General features: G+C 42.6%; 1 protein-coding gene across 1 annotated transcript in view; it reads left to right on the top strand.

The window, feature by feature from the left end:
• Positions 1 to 4,964: 4,964 nt before the first annotated feature.
• Positions 4,965 to 14,027, top strand: part of susd2 (sushi domain containing 2) — a 209,274-nt gene continuing 200,211 nt past the window's right edge. Inside the window, exon 1 of the mRNA XM_088000119.1 lies at positions 4,965 to 4,980. The gene's annotated coding sequence lies outside the window, so the exon portion shown is untranslated. The remainder of the gene's footprint in view (positions 4,981 to 14,027) is intronic.

Below are 14,027 nucleotides of genomic sequence, written 5' to 3'. Positions count from 1 at the left end.
ATTGAAGCTTCAATCCAAGAAGAAGGAGAAGCTGAGGCACCTCTTAGCAAAGTATAATCACTCTGAGAGTTTGATCAGTTTCACTATATAGCTCATCCTGCCATGTTTGAAGAGGATGAGCCTATTTCTTTGGAAGCTGCTACGAAAGGAGTCACTCACACACACACAGCTTAGCACTATCGGCCCAGTTTCAGCATTTGAAGAACGAAGTTCTGCAGTGCCCGACTCTTCAGTTACTGCAGCAGATATTCATCCAGTCCAAAGTGAGCTGGATCCGTCACCTCCCATTCCTTTGTTGCCACTTTAAAATACAGTTGTCCATTAATGAAGAAAAACCACACATGGAGCTACGGAAGATGTTTTGGAAATATGAATGCCCTCAACTTTACAAGGTGGTCCCAGTGATCTTCCAACAGTCTCTGGACAGATTCAGCCCGGTGAGATCTTGGAACATGTAGATCACAACAAATTCACCATGTGTAGCAAGATCTCTCAGCAACAGAACTTTTCTGTGAGAATGCAGAAGCTACTTTAACCTCACCTAGTTTTCTACAAATACAGTCAGAAAGGACAGCGTTTGATCAATGTAGTTCTGATGACCTGAATGGCAAATCTTCCAGGGTAAGAAACAATGTCTGCAAAGATTTTTGACAATATTTTGCATTCCAGTTAAGTGTTTTTTGAAGAGTCAACCCCATCCTCTGTAGTCCTCCAGATGATTCACTCATCTCTCTGTCTTAAGCCTGAGAGAAAGGCAAAAGAAGCTGAAAGTATCATGAGACTGTTATGAAGAGGAACATTTGATATCTACCAGCCCTTATTGAATGATATCACCATTTATTTGTGTTTCATTGTCAAATGATCCTTTATCTGAAAATATAGAGAAAGTGCTGCGTTGTGTGTCCGACAATACGGCAGTCAATAGGAAGTGGAACCTCTCAATGAACACCATTAGTCTTGATATTGATACAACCATTGCCCAGTTCGAGTCACCATGTTATAGGAAGGATGTTATTAAGCTGGAGGCCTTTCAGAAAACATTTATCAGGGTGTTGTTGGACATGGAAGGTTTTGAATTGGGATATTTTTCATTGGAGTGTAGGAGTTTGAGGGGTGACCTTGAGAGGTTTATAAAATCATTAGGGGTAGAGGTAAAGTGAATAACAGGTGTCTTTTCCCTCGGCTGAGGGATTTCAAGACTAGGGAGCACAGATTTTAAAATGAGAGGAGAAAGATTTAGAAAAGACATGAGGGGCAATGTTTTTACACAGAGGGTGATTTGCACATGGAATGAACTTCCTGAGGAAGTGGTGAATGTGGGTGCAATTGCAACATTTAAAAGACACTTAGACAAGTAGATGATTAGGAAAGCTTGGAGGTCTATGGGCCAAGTGCAGGCAGGTGGGACCAGTTTAGTTTGAGATTATGGTCGGCATGAACTGTTTGGATTGGAAGCATTTGTTTCCGTTCCGAATGACTCTACTAACTACCTGGAGGCACTCATTCCTTTTGGTATCTGGAAGTCTGACATGAAGAGACCCATTTCAGCTCGGAGGCCAGACCATCACCCGCCTACACCGTTTTGAATTACAATATCATAAATATCATAAAGAGTGGCTGAACTGTGAACATCAGACTTTAGGAGGAGATGGTGAGGTTATAGGGACTTTCAGTTGAATGGGGATTCTTAATGTTTAATGATAATTGCTAGCAATGTTCAGAAAATACTTTAATAATTACGGCAAACTGAGAATGTACATGGGAGAGATGTAGAGATAGGGATTGGTGAGTATGCAGATGAGCCATTGAGGTATGCAATGATGTGACTGTAGCCTCAGTGGTCAGGTAACAGAGACTTTGCTAGAAGGTTGAAACTAGAACACCTTCAGGCAGAGTTACCTGCCTCAAGATCCTGTGTCTATAGTGTTAAAAGTCTGAAAGTAATTCTGGCCTGAGCTTATCTGAACAGATCATCCACAAACACAAAGGGTGGGTGTTTCCCCTCACATTATTCTGAATATGTGATGCAAACTGCATGGAATGGACTCAAACATGTTTCTGGAACTGTCATTTTGGCTCTCTGTTAATTCTGCTGTCTCAGCATTTTCTAGAGAAACATGACCAGCTGGATACTGGGCGCAGTTTTGGTCTCTGTGTCTAAAGAAGAATGTGCTGGCATTGGAGGTGGTCCAGAGGAAGTTTATAAGGATGATCCCGGGAACGAAGAGTTTGTCATGTGAAGAGCATTTGAGGTCTCTGGTTCTGTAACTCAACAGAATTTCGAAGGATGAGGGGGAATCTCATTTAAACTTGCAGAATACTGAGAGGCCTGGATAGAGTGGATGGGAAAAGATGTTTCCACTAGTAGGAGAGACTGGGATGCAGGGGCACAGCCTCAGAGTGAAGGGTTGGCCCTTCAGAACTGAGATGAGGGGCGCTTCATAGACTCTTTAAATGGACTGGTTACAAAGGCCCAACAATGTCTCTCCTTCCTCAGGCAGCTGAGGAAATTTGGCATGATGGCGAATATCCTTGCCAACTTTTATAGGTGCACCATCGAGAGCATTCTGTCTGGATGTATCACTACCTGGTATGGCAACTGTGCCATTAAAAATCGGAGATGGTTACAGAGAGTGGTGAACTCGGCCCGGACAATCACAAAGGCCAACCTCCCGTCTATAGAATCCATCTACCAGGCCCGCTGTTAAGGAAAGGCCGCCAGCATTCTCAAAGATCCATCCCACCCTGGGAATGCTTTTCTACAACCTCTACCATCTGGGAGAAGGTACAGAAGCCTGAACACACGCACCAGCTGGTTTCGAAACAGTTATTACCCTACTGTTGTTAGAATACTGAATGGACTCACAAACTCTTAACATTCACCTGTCCCTATGTTTTTGTTTTTGCCGCAGTTTACCTATTGTATACTTGTCTAAGCGACTTAACTCTGTGATCTGCCTGTATTGCTCACAAGACAAAGCTTTTCACTGTGCCTTGGTACACGTGACAATAAATTCAATTCAATTCAATTCAACTTTCTTCAGGCAGAGGATGGTTAATCTGTGGAAATCATTGCCTCAGAAAGCTGTGGTGGCCAAGTCATTGAGTGTATTTGAAACAAAGATAGATAGGTTCTTGATTAGTGAGGGGATTAAGGGTTATGGGGAGAGTGAGGATTTAGAAACATATCAGCCATGCTTGTTTGGTGGAACAGATGTAAAAGGCTGAATGGTCTAATTCTGCTCCTATATTTCATGGTCTTGTGATATGGCACGGGATTTATGACAGTGACGCATCGATTTTCCAGATCTGGGGGCCTCATCTGCCTACCTGGAAGAGACCTACGGTAATGGCTCTTCCAATCAGCAAGAGGCTCACTACCACTTTCCTCTTTGCAACAATGGCACAAGAAAATCCAACATTGTTTGGGCTGGTTGAAGTGGTGTTAAATCTATTATCGGGTTGACCTTGTCTCACTGCCTCTCGGAAGAGGAGTTGATTTGACTTGGGAGATGATCGATTGAGATCTCCAGCCCCTGGATTCCCCTCAGTGACAGCAACTGAATCCTGTTGCCTATGACATTACAGATTGCTTCCTGATTTCAGGAAAACTCTCTGCCAAATGCATGTTCAGACTTCCCATGAGAAAAACCATCCCATCCGCTATCTCCTGGTTCCTTTGAAGGCATGGATGCTCTGGATTCAGTTTAGAAACATATACTGGGGGGACTGTCACATGCCAAGAGATTAGAGAAAAAAACTGCTTTTCTGTCTAGAAAGGAGTGAATTTTTGTATGTAAGATTTTCACGTGTGTGGTGAAGGTAAACCAAGTATATCACTGTAAAGTAAAATATAATAAAGGATTGAGGGTCAAGTGAGGCCCCTTGAAGGTAGATTGCATGAAATTCATCTCCATACAAGGAGTGCAGGTCGTTATGCTATAACATGCGTTTCGTGAATGTGAATTCACCATAAAGTGTTTGACAAACTGGGGACACTGTTTCTAAAGCACAAACCTTTAAAACTTGTGCTGGCTGTAACACAATTCCATCGCTAACACTTTAAGTGCCATTTCTAAAGCGTGATTTTTCTATAATGAGGGGTCGCACAAGAATGCAACCACTACGTTATAGAAGAACTACCTGTCTCCGGGTAGGGCGTTCTGAAAAACCCTGACTTTGGCTGCGACAATCAAATTCAAGATCACTTTGAATGGATGAATTCCATTGGATTAAATGACCATCTATAATGTCATTTGAAGAGATGCCTGTTTCGAAAGACATTGCAGGGCAATTAATACATATGAAGCCAGCCATATGAAGTGAGCAAAGGCAGATGATTAGATTGGAAAAGTGAACTTCATTGCTGTTGTGTTCAAACATGGACTGAAACCCAGGATAAATTTATTTTATGTTCTTTTACTGTCTAGGTAAATCGAAAATTAAGTCTTTGATTAATTATTCTCTCCTTTTAATTGTGAGCTCTATGTGAATTAACCATTCTTACCAATGTGTAAAATAATTTCTGGCTTCCCAATCTCCCCTTTATCAATGTGCTTGAAATGTTTAGAGACACCGTCAATCGTAGCACCAGGAAAGCAACATATCTTCCTAAACTTACACTCACTGCCACAGAAACTCTTAACTGTGCCCCTGACAGGAGAGTCCCGTGTAGTAATTGCTCTTTTAAATGTTTTGAAATGCTGCCTAACACAAGAATCATCCCTAGTGTCCAATAACTGACCACCCCATCTATTTTCCTCGATGTAAATCTTACTGTCCAAAGATATTATTCAGAGCTGGAATTTCAAGCCTCGTTTGGAGTTCAAAATGGTGCTGGTGTGAGAAATGTGAACAGCCAGTAACATTAACTTTTGACTCTGTCAAGTACATCCCTCTATAAAGAGCCTGTGCCGTGTGGCAAATTATTCAAGCAGTTTGCTGCCCAGATGGTGGTATTAAAAACTCCTCTGTTCTGCAGTAAGTACATGTGTGCCTCCCAGCAGTGACAATCCGAGTCAGTGTGTAAATCTGCCATTGACCGTGACAATTTGAATTATGTTGTATCTGTGTGCACTTCTGAATTTTTTTTCCATTTGAGTTATATTTTAAAACTTTCTGTGTTGTAAAAATATTGAAACAGTAAAGATATTGCTGAGGCCTGTTGGCGCAGTTAGAAATTATAGTACATGGCCAATATGGAACAGGAATGCAATTTGTGGCCTCATGACATTGGACTCTTGAATTAGAACAGGAGTCAATTACAGTATACAGTGCCAGAAAGCTAATAGTAAAAAGAGAAGTTTGATGTCAGACATAGGTTCTTAAAGCAGTTTTCTATGAATGGATACATTGAATATCTTGACGTTGCATCGTCTCTCCTTCGTCATTGCTGATCCTCAGTTTCCTCAGTTTCAATTGTACATAAAGCTCTCTGTCTGCGTGATTCCTTTTTGACCCATTCATTTGTAGTTAATTGTATCTACTTTCTACTATGGACTTATTTAAATCTGCTGAAGTTGATCAGGTTATTCAATCTGTTTTGTTTATTTGCTGCTGACATTTAATCCTCTTATGTTGTGCTTTTCCAAAGCTGGATCAATAAATGGAGTAATTAGTGTAGGCACTTTCTGTCATCTGATGTACAGCAAGTCACAACTATATAACCGCTGCTACAAACAAGGCCTTCTGATATATTTAATTTCAATTAAATGCCAAAGTATTGGAAATGGATGCAGTTATTTTCTTTTGAACAAATGTGGATACTATTGATGAAATGTCAGAAGGTAAACCTTAGTAAATGCTCAAACATTTTGATGCACGGATTTACTACCCTCTGTGTCACATAATCTTGGCCTTCTTTCTTAGAATTGGGGACCCAACAGTTTATTTGGTGCCACAAAGTAATTCCCATTTGTAGGATTGTTGGGTCTGCCCTTTCTTCTGTGTTGGGCTTGCAAATGGCTTCACTTCACTCATTGAGCTTTATCACACAGACACACACACACAAAAGCACAAACACACATACTCCCTCTTTCTCTCTCTCTCTCTCACGCACACACATGCACACACTATGTTTCTGTAAACTCAGTTAAAAAATCACACCACACTAAGTAATAATCCAACAGTTTTATTTGGAATCTCTAGCTTTCGGAGCGACGCTCCTTCATCAGGTGGTTGTGGAGCAGGATCATAAGACACAGAATTTATTGCAAAAGATTACAGTGTCATGCAACTGAACTGATATATCAAACAAACCTAAATTGTTTTTAGGTCATTCATCTTTTAGAACGGGTTGCAGGTTTTGGTCCATTAATATGTAAATCCCAGAAATTCTTTTAAGTCACATTCTCGAGATAACTTGAGGTTTTATAACAAAAGGTGACATCTCAGCTCAGACAATGCAATAAAGCTGTGAGGTTAGAGTCTGTCTGTACCCCAATCTTAAGTCAGACTCCTCCACATCATCTGTAAACTCAGGTTTCATTTTATTAACTTAGCACGTTCGTAACAGCATGTGCCCAAGCTGGGACATTAATATATTAACCCCCCCCCGGTCTTCCAAAGTAACAGCAATTAACAGTCTTTCCCCGTTTTCAGACAAGGTATTGGCTATATTCCAATATCTACTGTCAACTGATACATCTTGTCATCCCTGATTCCCAATAGTTTGTCTCCTCAGATCGGTTTACGCTGTTTTGCCGACCATTCACCATGAACCCCATATCATTGGTCACACTTGAATTTAGATCAAGAGGAAATTGTAAGGTATAACCTATCCGGAGAAAATGTAGTTATTTCATGACACTGACGCTAGATATGTATTCAAGCACCTAAAATGTGGAATGTTTTAATGAGAGTGGGCTGTTGGGTAGAAGACATAGAATCCTAGAAAATCCCATTTGCGTCCCTCTATCATTATTTGATTTAACAGGACAGATACAAAATGTTTTTGTTGTTTGTTTTAGGTCTGACAGATGATGGTAAATATTTATCCAGCTTCCAACTTAAATATAAACTTATTCTGCTTTTCTTCCCCACATTTCTGCTGCTAAGACTATCTCTTCCAACTGGCTTGATTGTGTGGGTTAGTGAAAGACTCACCCTGTGGCCTGAAAGTTTTGGATTGCCGGCAAGTGTTTTAGAAGCAGATTGAGTAATAACTTTCAAAAGGGTCTGAATAAATACTGGAAACATTTGCAGGTTCATGGGGAAAGCACAAGAGAGTAAGTCCAAGAGAATACATCTTTCCAAAGGCAGGCACCAACATTAGATTAGATTACTTACAATTTGGAAACAGGGCTTTCGGCCCAACAAGTCCACACTGCCCCGCCGAAGCGCAACCCACCCATACCCCTACATTTACCCCTTACCTAACACTATGGGTAATTTAGCATGGCCAATTCACCTGACCTGCACATCTTTGGACTGTGGGAGGAAACCGGAGCACCCGGAGGCAACCCAACGGGAATTGAACCCGGGTCTCTGGCGCTGTGAGGCAGCAGTGCTAACCACTGTGCCACCGTGCCGCCCACATGATGAGTGAAATGGCATTCCTCTGTGTTGCTATTTTGCAAAGATTTGAGCTTATGTTTCCTCACATGAGTAGTAAAAAGGAGGACTTAGATATTCAGAGTTGGTGATCTTTAATGTTTGTTTCCTTTGAAGATACAAAGATACAAAGAACACTACAGCACAGGAACAGACCCACTAAGACGGCACCGATACATGATGCCTTTCTAAACTAAAAACCTTTTGCCCCTACATGGTTTGTATCCTCCTGTTTCCTGCCTATTCATATATCTGTCAAGATGCCTCCTAAATGTTGATGTTGTATCAGCGTCCACGATGTCCTCTGGCAGCACATTCCAGGCATTTATCACACTTTGTATAAAAAAACTTGTCTCTCACATCTCCTGTAAACATTCCCCCTTTTGCCTTAAACCTATGCCCCCTACTAATTGTCATTTCCATCCTGGGAAAAAGACACCAACTAACCACCTGCACCTCTCGTAGTTTTGTAAAGTTCTACCAGATCACCCCTCATCTTTGACTTTCAAATGAAAACAAACCAAGTTTGTCCAATCTCTCCTCATAGCTAATATCCTCCAAACCAAGCAACACCTTGGTAAACCATTTTTGAACCCTCTCCAAAGCTTCCCCATCCTTCTGGCAATGTGGCAACCAGAACTTTACACAATATTCCAAATGTAGCCTCACTAAAGTTCTATACAGCTGCAAAAAATTGTGGGCATAGATCCCTCTGTATGTTTATGTTACTCAGTGTTCTGCCATTTACTGTATATTTCCCTCCTGCATTGGGTCTTTCAAAATGTGTCACCTCACATTTGTTCAGATTAAACTCCATCTGCCATTTCTAGCAGGTTTCCAGCCTATCTATATCCTGTTATATCCTCTGGCAATCCACCTCATTATCCGTAGCTTCCACAATCCTTATGTAATCCACAAACCTACATCGGGCCACCTACATTATTCTCTAAATTATTTATGTGTCCCCATTAGTAGGACAATAGGGATCCTGTGCAGAACACAATGTGTCACAAACCTGCAGGCAGTAAAACACCTTCCACTGCTACTCTCTGTCTTCTGTGACTAAACCAGTTCTGTATCTATCCTACTAACTCACTGCAGATCCCATGTGACTTCACCTTTTGTATCAGCCTGCCGTGAGGGACCTTGTCAAAGGCCTTGCTAAAGTCCATGTGGACAACACTCACCACCCTGCCCTTCTCAAACATCTTTGTCACTTCCTCGAAAAACTCAATCAAGTTTGTGAGACACGACCTTCTCCGCACAAGGCTATGCTGCCGATCACTAATAAGCCCATATATATGAGTAAATCCTGTCCCTAAAAACCTTCTCCAATAATTTCCAGACCACTGGCATAAAATTCACTAATCTGTAATTTCCCAGACTATCCCTGTTGCCCTTCAAGTTGGGATAAATGAGATAGGGAGCAGTCAAAACCTCTGATGCTGCTTGGCAAATTGATGGCATGTAGTACTGGGACCTGTAAGTTACTTGGAATCTAGTTTTCCAAAATTTATTTAAGCTTCTCGTGTTTGATTTTTATGAGGTTCTTCCAATTTTTGCGTTTTTGTATCTCAATTGCATTTTAATACTTGGTCTTGGTTCTGAGGTCCTTTGCAGTGAGAGTGTTGCTCAAAATTACAGCTGACGATACTGATGGAGAAATGTTTGTTTTGTTTATTTGTTTCAGCAGTAGGAAAATTATTGGAAAAGATTCTTGGGGACAGGATTTACTTATATATATGGACTTATTAGCTATAGGCAGCATAGCACTGTGTGGAGAAGGCTGTGGCTCACAAAACATGATTGAGTTTTTTGAGGAAGTGACAATTTACAATTAGTTGAGGCTTTCCGAGAATTAACAGATTGAGGATATGGGATTGGAGGACATCATGCAAATGGATCAAACTTTCATCCATGGTTATGAGTTCAGTGCCATGGTGTTCCATGCCAGAGATGCTAAGAGGATTTGTCCTTCTCAAGGGCAGGGAACTTAGACACTGGCTTCATTGTTGAAAGCAGATTACATCAGTCTTTGCTGGTTGCTCTTTGCAATAAAGTGTGGAGTAGATTTTAGGTTTGTACTTGTAGTGAGCTGATTAATCTTTCAGCGATCTTTCGAGAAAATGGACTCAGCAAAAGGTAGGCTTCCATGTGATTTACAAATTTAACACAAAATGAAAAGATAGATTATGCGTGGAGTCCACAAGAAGATGGTCAGTAACCAGAGGACAGTAAACAGAGTTAAGATATATTAATTGGCAGAAAAAAAATTCAGAAAGAAAATGAGAATTTTTGTTTATTTTACACGGTGAGTTATGATGCTCTGGAATGTACCACCTGAAAAGGTAGCAGGAGTAAGTTCAGGAGTAGCATTCAAAATGGATTATTTATATTCTTGAAGAGAGTTAGTTGCATAAGATTAGGGGAGTGAGACTAATTGGATTGCTTTTCAGAGAGCTGGCACAAGCTTAAGAGGCTAAATGGCCTCCTTCTGTGCTCTAGGACTTTATGGATCCATGTACCTTTTGTTCATGATCTCCTCACCTCTCGGAGATGCATTGGTCATGTCTTTCAATGGTCAATAGCTGTGATTGATTCAGTGGTAAAAGGCAGAGAGTGGGGATAATGGGTTATGTTCTCAAGCGAGAGGGAAGTATCCAGTGGAGCAGGATCTTGTTGGCAAATTGGGATTGGGGACTGAGGTCGGCAGATGCATACTTTTCTGACCCCAGCCATCGTGCCAGCATCCCCAATCTGTTGTGGTGGTCTGTAAGGTTTATGATTGGGGTTAAATTGTGACCTGGTGACCCACCTGACTTTGAACAATAACTAATTCAGCTGTTTGCCAGCTCACAGGCGGTTTGATAAGAACTCAGTTGCAACTTATGAGCGAAGATGTGGGATTCATGTTGGACCTTGAACAGCAAAGGAAGGCAACAGTGCAGTGAGGAGCCCGTTATATCTGCATCATTTGACAAGGTGGGCTCATAAAGCAGTGCATGGCTGAGAGGGGCTTTCATCCACAGTGACCACCCATGAGCAAAGTTAATGGAGTTAATGGTCTGTGTGTACTCAGCAGTTCCTGACATTTCAAGGATCGTGGGATCATAAAATTAGGGTACAATAAATATTATGGGTAGAGTGCACTGCAAGCAAGCCAACAGGTGGACAGGTAATGAATGGAGCAGGAGGTACAGATGAGAAGAGATTGTGAGAATCAATATGCTCAGCAGCAGGTGCAGAGCCCTGGCCATAAGGAAAGCAGAGGAGGCAAATGAGGGTAATGTACTGACTGAAGAAGCTCCCCCGATGTATCAGAGAGACAATGCCAGAGGCAACTGCACCCATCTAGGCAGGTCATAATTGAGATTCTGCCCTCAGACCTTGCAGTACCTCTGGCCGTGCTCTCCTATAAATTACCAGGGCTTTGAAATTCTTTTCACCTGGCCTTTCCAAGGATTTTTGTGGACCTGTCACTAATGCAATATTTCTGAACCCTGGGAGGACGATCAAGTTTAAACTGATGGGGTCCCATGCACAAGGATTCACCTCCATTGCTGGATTTCTGCAGTTCCAGGCCATTATTGATTGCACCCTTTAAGCTGCAGAATAAACAATAACTGAGATGGATCAACAGCAAAACTTCCACTTCCGTGACATTTAGCCAGTATGCAACCTTTACAAGTGCTTCAAGCTCATGTGTGTTGGTATCCTGGCACCTTCCTCCCACAGCAGTCCTGGGGCCCATTGCTCTTCCTGCCAATTCTGCAACCCTGTGGATGGATTCTTGGCAATAAGGGATTTCCATCAATGATGTGGCTGCTGACAAGTTCCAAAACACAGGGGCAGAGGTGCTACAACTGAAGCTGACAAACCATCGGCCTTCTGAAGATGCCTTTCAGATACTTCGCCTCTTGCCAAAGTCCTCGTGTTACAGTTATTTGCTGCACGGTCCCCTGGAGAGATGGAGACCTCGAAGAGATTGAATTGCTAGATCGACCCACGGCTCTTCTGTTGTTGAGAAGGAATTACAAGGCAGGATGGTGGCTGTTTTGCACAGGAGTCTGCACAGGACTCCTGTCTCAGGAGTCAAAGCTGTCATCAGAATGGTGAGAATGCCAGGGCATATTTGATCCAGGTACAATTCACTTGAACTCTTTCCATCCAGCAAGACTGCCTGCTGTGGGCATGGGAACACAGCCAGAAAATGTACAACGTTGAATAGTTCCAGTTTTAGCAGCACTGCATGGTACACAGATGGCACATCGAAAGACCATTGCCTCCCTTTGCCATCTCTCCTCTCCTTTGCGGATTGCCATTAAAGAATGGAAGCTCACTTGTCTGGGATCATGACACAACACCTCCAGTGTAATTAAAAGTTAGTAATTCCCACAAGCCCAAGTCAAGGTCATCAGACAGTACACTAAACACTGTGGTGGCTGTTGGTCTCCCCCACTTCTGCACAGTGTTTCCCTTATGACCCGAGGTGAATGCAGCCTGTTTCCATGTGACCATTTGCTGCTTGGATGCCTTTGATGGTCACCTCGTTGTCAGAATGCTAATAAGGGGTGCTGCAGTGATATCAAGGCAGGGCCAGTCTTCATTACAGGGCCCGGCTGTATTGATGGTCCTTTAGTTGGAGAGGCTGAGGAGGCCAATGATCACAATGGGGGTTCCATGAGGGATGGTATCCTCATCTTCAGCAGTGAATGCTTCAACACCTTGGATTGCTTGAATTGAATTTAATTGAATTTATTGTCACGTGTACCAAAGCACAGTGAAAAGCTTTGTCTTGCGAGCAATACAGGTAGATCACAGAGTTAAATAGCATAGATAAGTAAATGATAGGTAAACAGCAGCAAAAACAAAAACACAGGTCAGAGTTTGTGAGTCCATTCAGTATCCTAGCAATGGTAGGGTAGAAACTGTTACAAAATCAGCTGGTGCATGTGTTCAGGCTTCTGTACCTTCTCCCCGATGGTAGAGGTTGTAGAAAAGCACTGCCAGGGTGGGATGGATCTTTGAGAATGCTGGTGGCCCCTACTTGACAGCGGGCCTGGTAGATGGATGGTATAAATGGGAGGTTGGCCTTTGTGATTGTCCAGGCCGCGTTCACCACTCTCTGTAACCGTCTCCGATCTTGAATGGTACAGTTGCCATACCAGGTAGTGATACATCCAGACAGAATGCTCTCGATGGCGCACCTATAAATGTTGGCAAGGGTATTCGTCGTCATGCCAAATTTCCTCAGCTGCCTGAGGAAGAAGAGACATTGTTGGGCCTTTGTAACCAGTGCATCCACATGAAGAGTCCAAGAAAGCTTGCTGTGGATAATCACTCCCAGGATCAGTTGGACCATAACTTCCATCCAATCCATGAGCTTTCATATAATTTGCACCACTGACTGGTCAATGCTAGAGAATGTAGCCTGCATTCTGTCAGTCTCCTATTCCTGTGTCTGCTCAAATGCAGCTAGCTATGACTTTACATGAGGTTGACCATGCTCTCAGTGGAGAAGCTCATGTTCAAAATCCTGGGCCAATGGCAGGACACATGAGCTGAATGGACATCTCCATTGTCAACCTTGGACTGCACCCTGTCTGAAGGAACTCGAACATATGGACGGACACACACCTCACTCGACTGGATAAGGCATGTTTCCAAGGCTGTATATCTGCCCCCAGTTAAGTCTGGTCGGGTCCATCCTCTGTCATCTGAAGGGCACTATAGCACACTCTGACCCTGTCTTTGCTCCTGCTTGCTCATGATCTGCTTTTTACCCATTGCTGCCCCCATTCTAAATGTGATTGGGGATGCACTGAGGTGTGTGTATCTGTGCTGGTGGATGGTGTGTTTGAATGATGTGCTCGATGTGTGGCTGCAGTTTTTGAGGACTCGAGTGATGCTGCTGTAGCATTGGGCTGCTCCCATTGGTCCTGTGCTAGACATAACAGAGAGATCATGAGTTCTCACCTATGCTTGGCCGAGATGCCCTAATGGAACTGAAGTCTTAGTGAGCTGTTAGATGAATTTCTATTAGAAAAAAAAATGGCAAGCTTGCTAAACTTCTTCTTAACCACCCTGTTAGCTTTTAAAATTTGAGGATTGCACTGTAAAGGTCACCAAAGGTTTTTTTGCAGGTATACAAGTCCCTGACTGGACCCCAAATGCAGTACAACAGGCTGGGAGACTCCTCTTTGCTCAATTATCCAAGTTGTACCTTTTTGCAGGTTCTTCTGTGGGTCCTCACATGACAATTGTATGCGCATATGAATTAGGAGCAGGAGTAGGCCATTCAGTCCATTTGGCCTGCTGTACCATTTGATGAGATCATAGTTGATCTGATTGTGACCTCAACTCTACCTCCCTGACTATTCCAGACATGCTGTGACTCCATGGTGAATCAAGAATGGCACTGCAGAAATTCTTCTGTTTTTAAAACTGCTCAATGATTCTCTGCCTCCACTCCTCTC

Source organism: Chiloscyllium plagiosum, unplaced genomic scaffold (assembly GCF_037043375.1).
Source record: "Chiloscyllium plagiosum isolate Xiang-an unplaced genomic scaffold, Cpla_swu_hap1 HiC_scaffold_24, whole genome shotgun sequence".
Lineage (NCBI taxonomy): Eukaryota > Metazoa > Chordata > Chondrichthyes > Orectolobiformes > Hemiscylliidae > Chiloscyllium > Chiloscyllium plagiosum.
The sequence above is the reverse complement of the archived record's forward strand: the minus strand, read 5'-3'. Positions and strand labels throughout refer to the sequence as shown.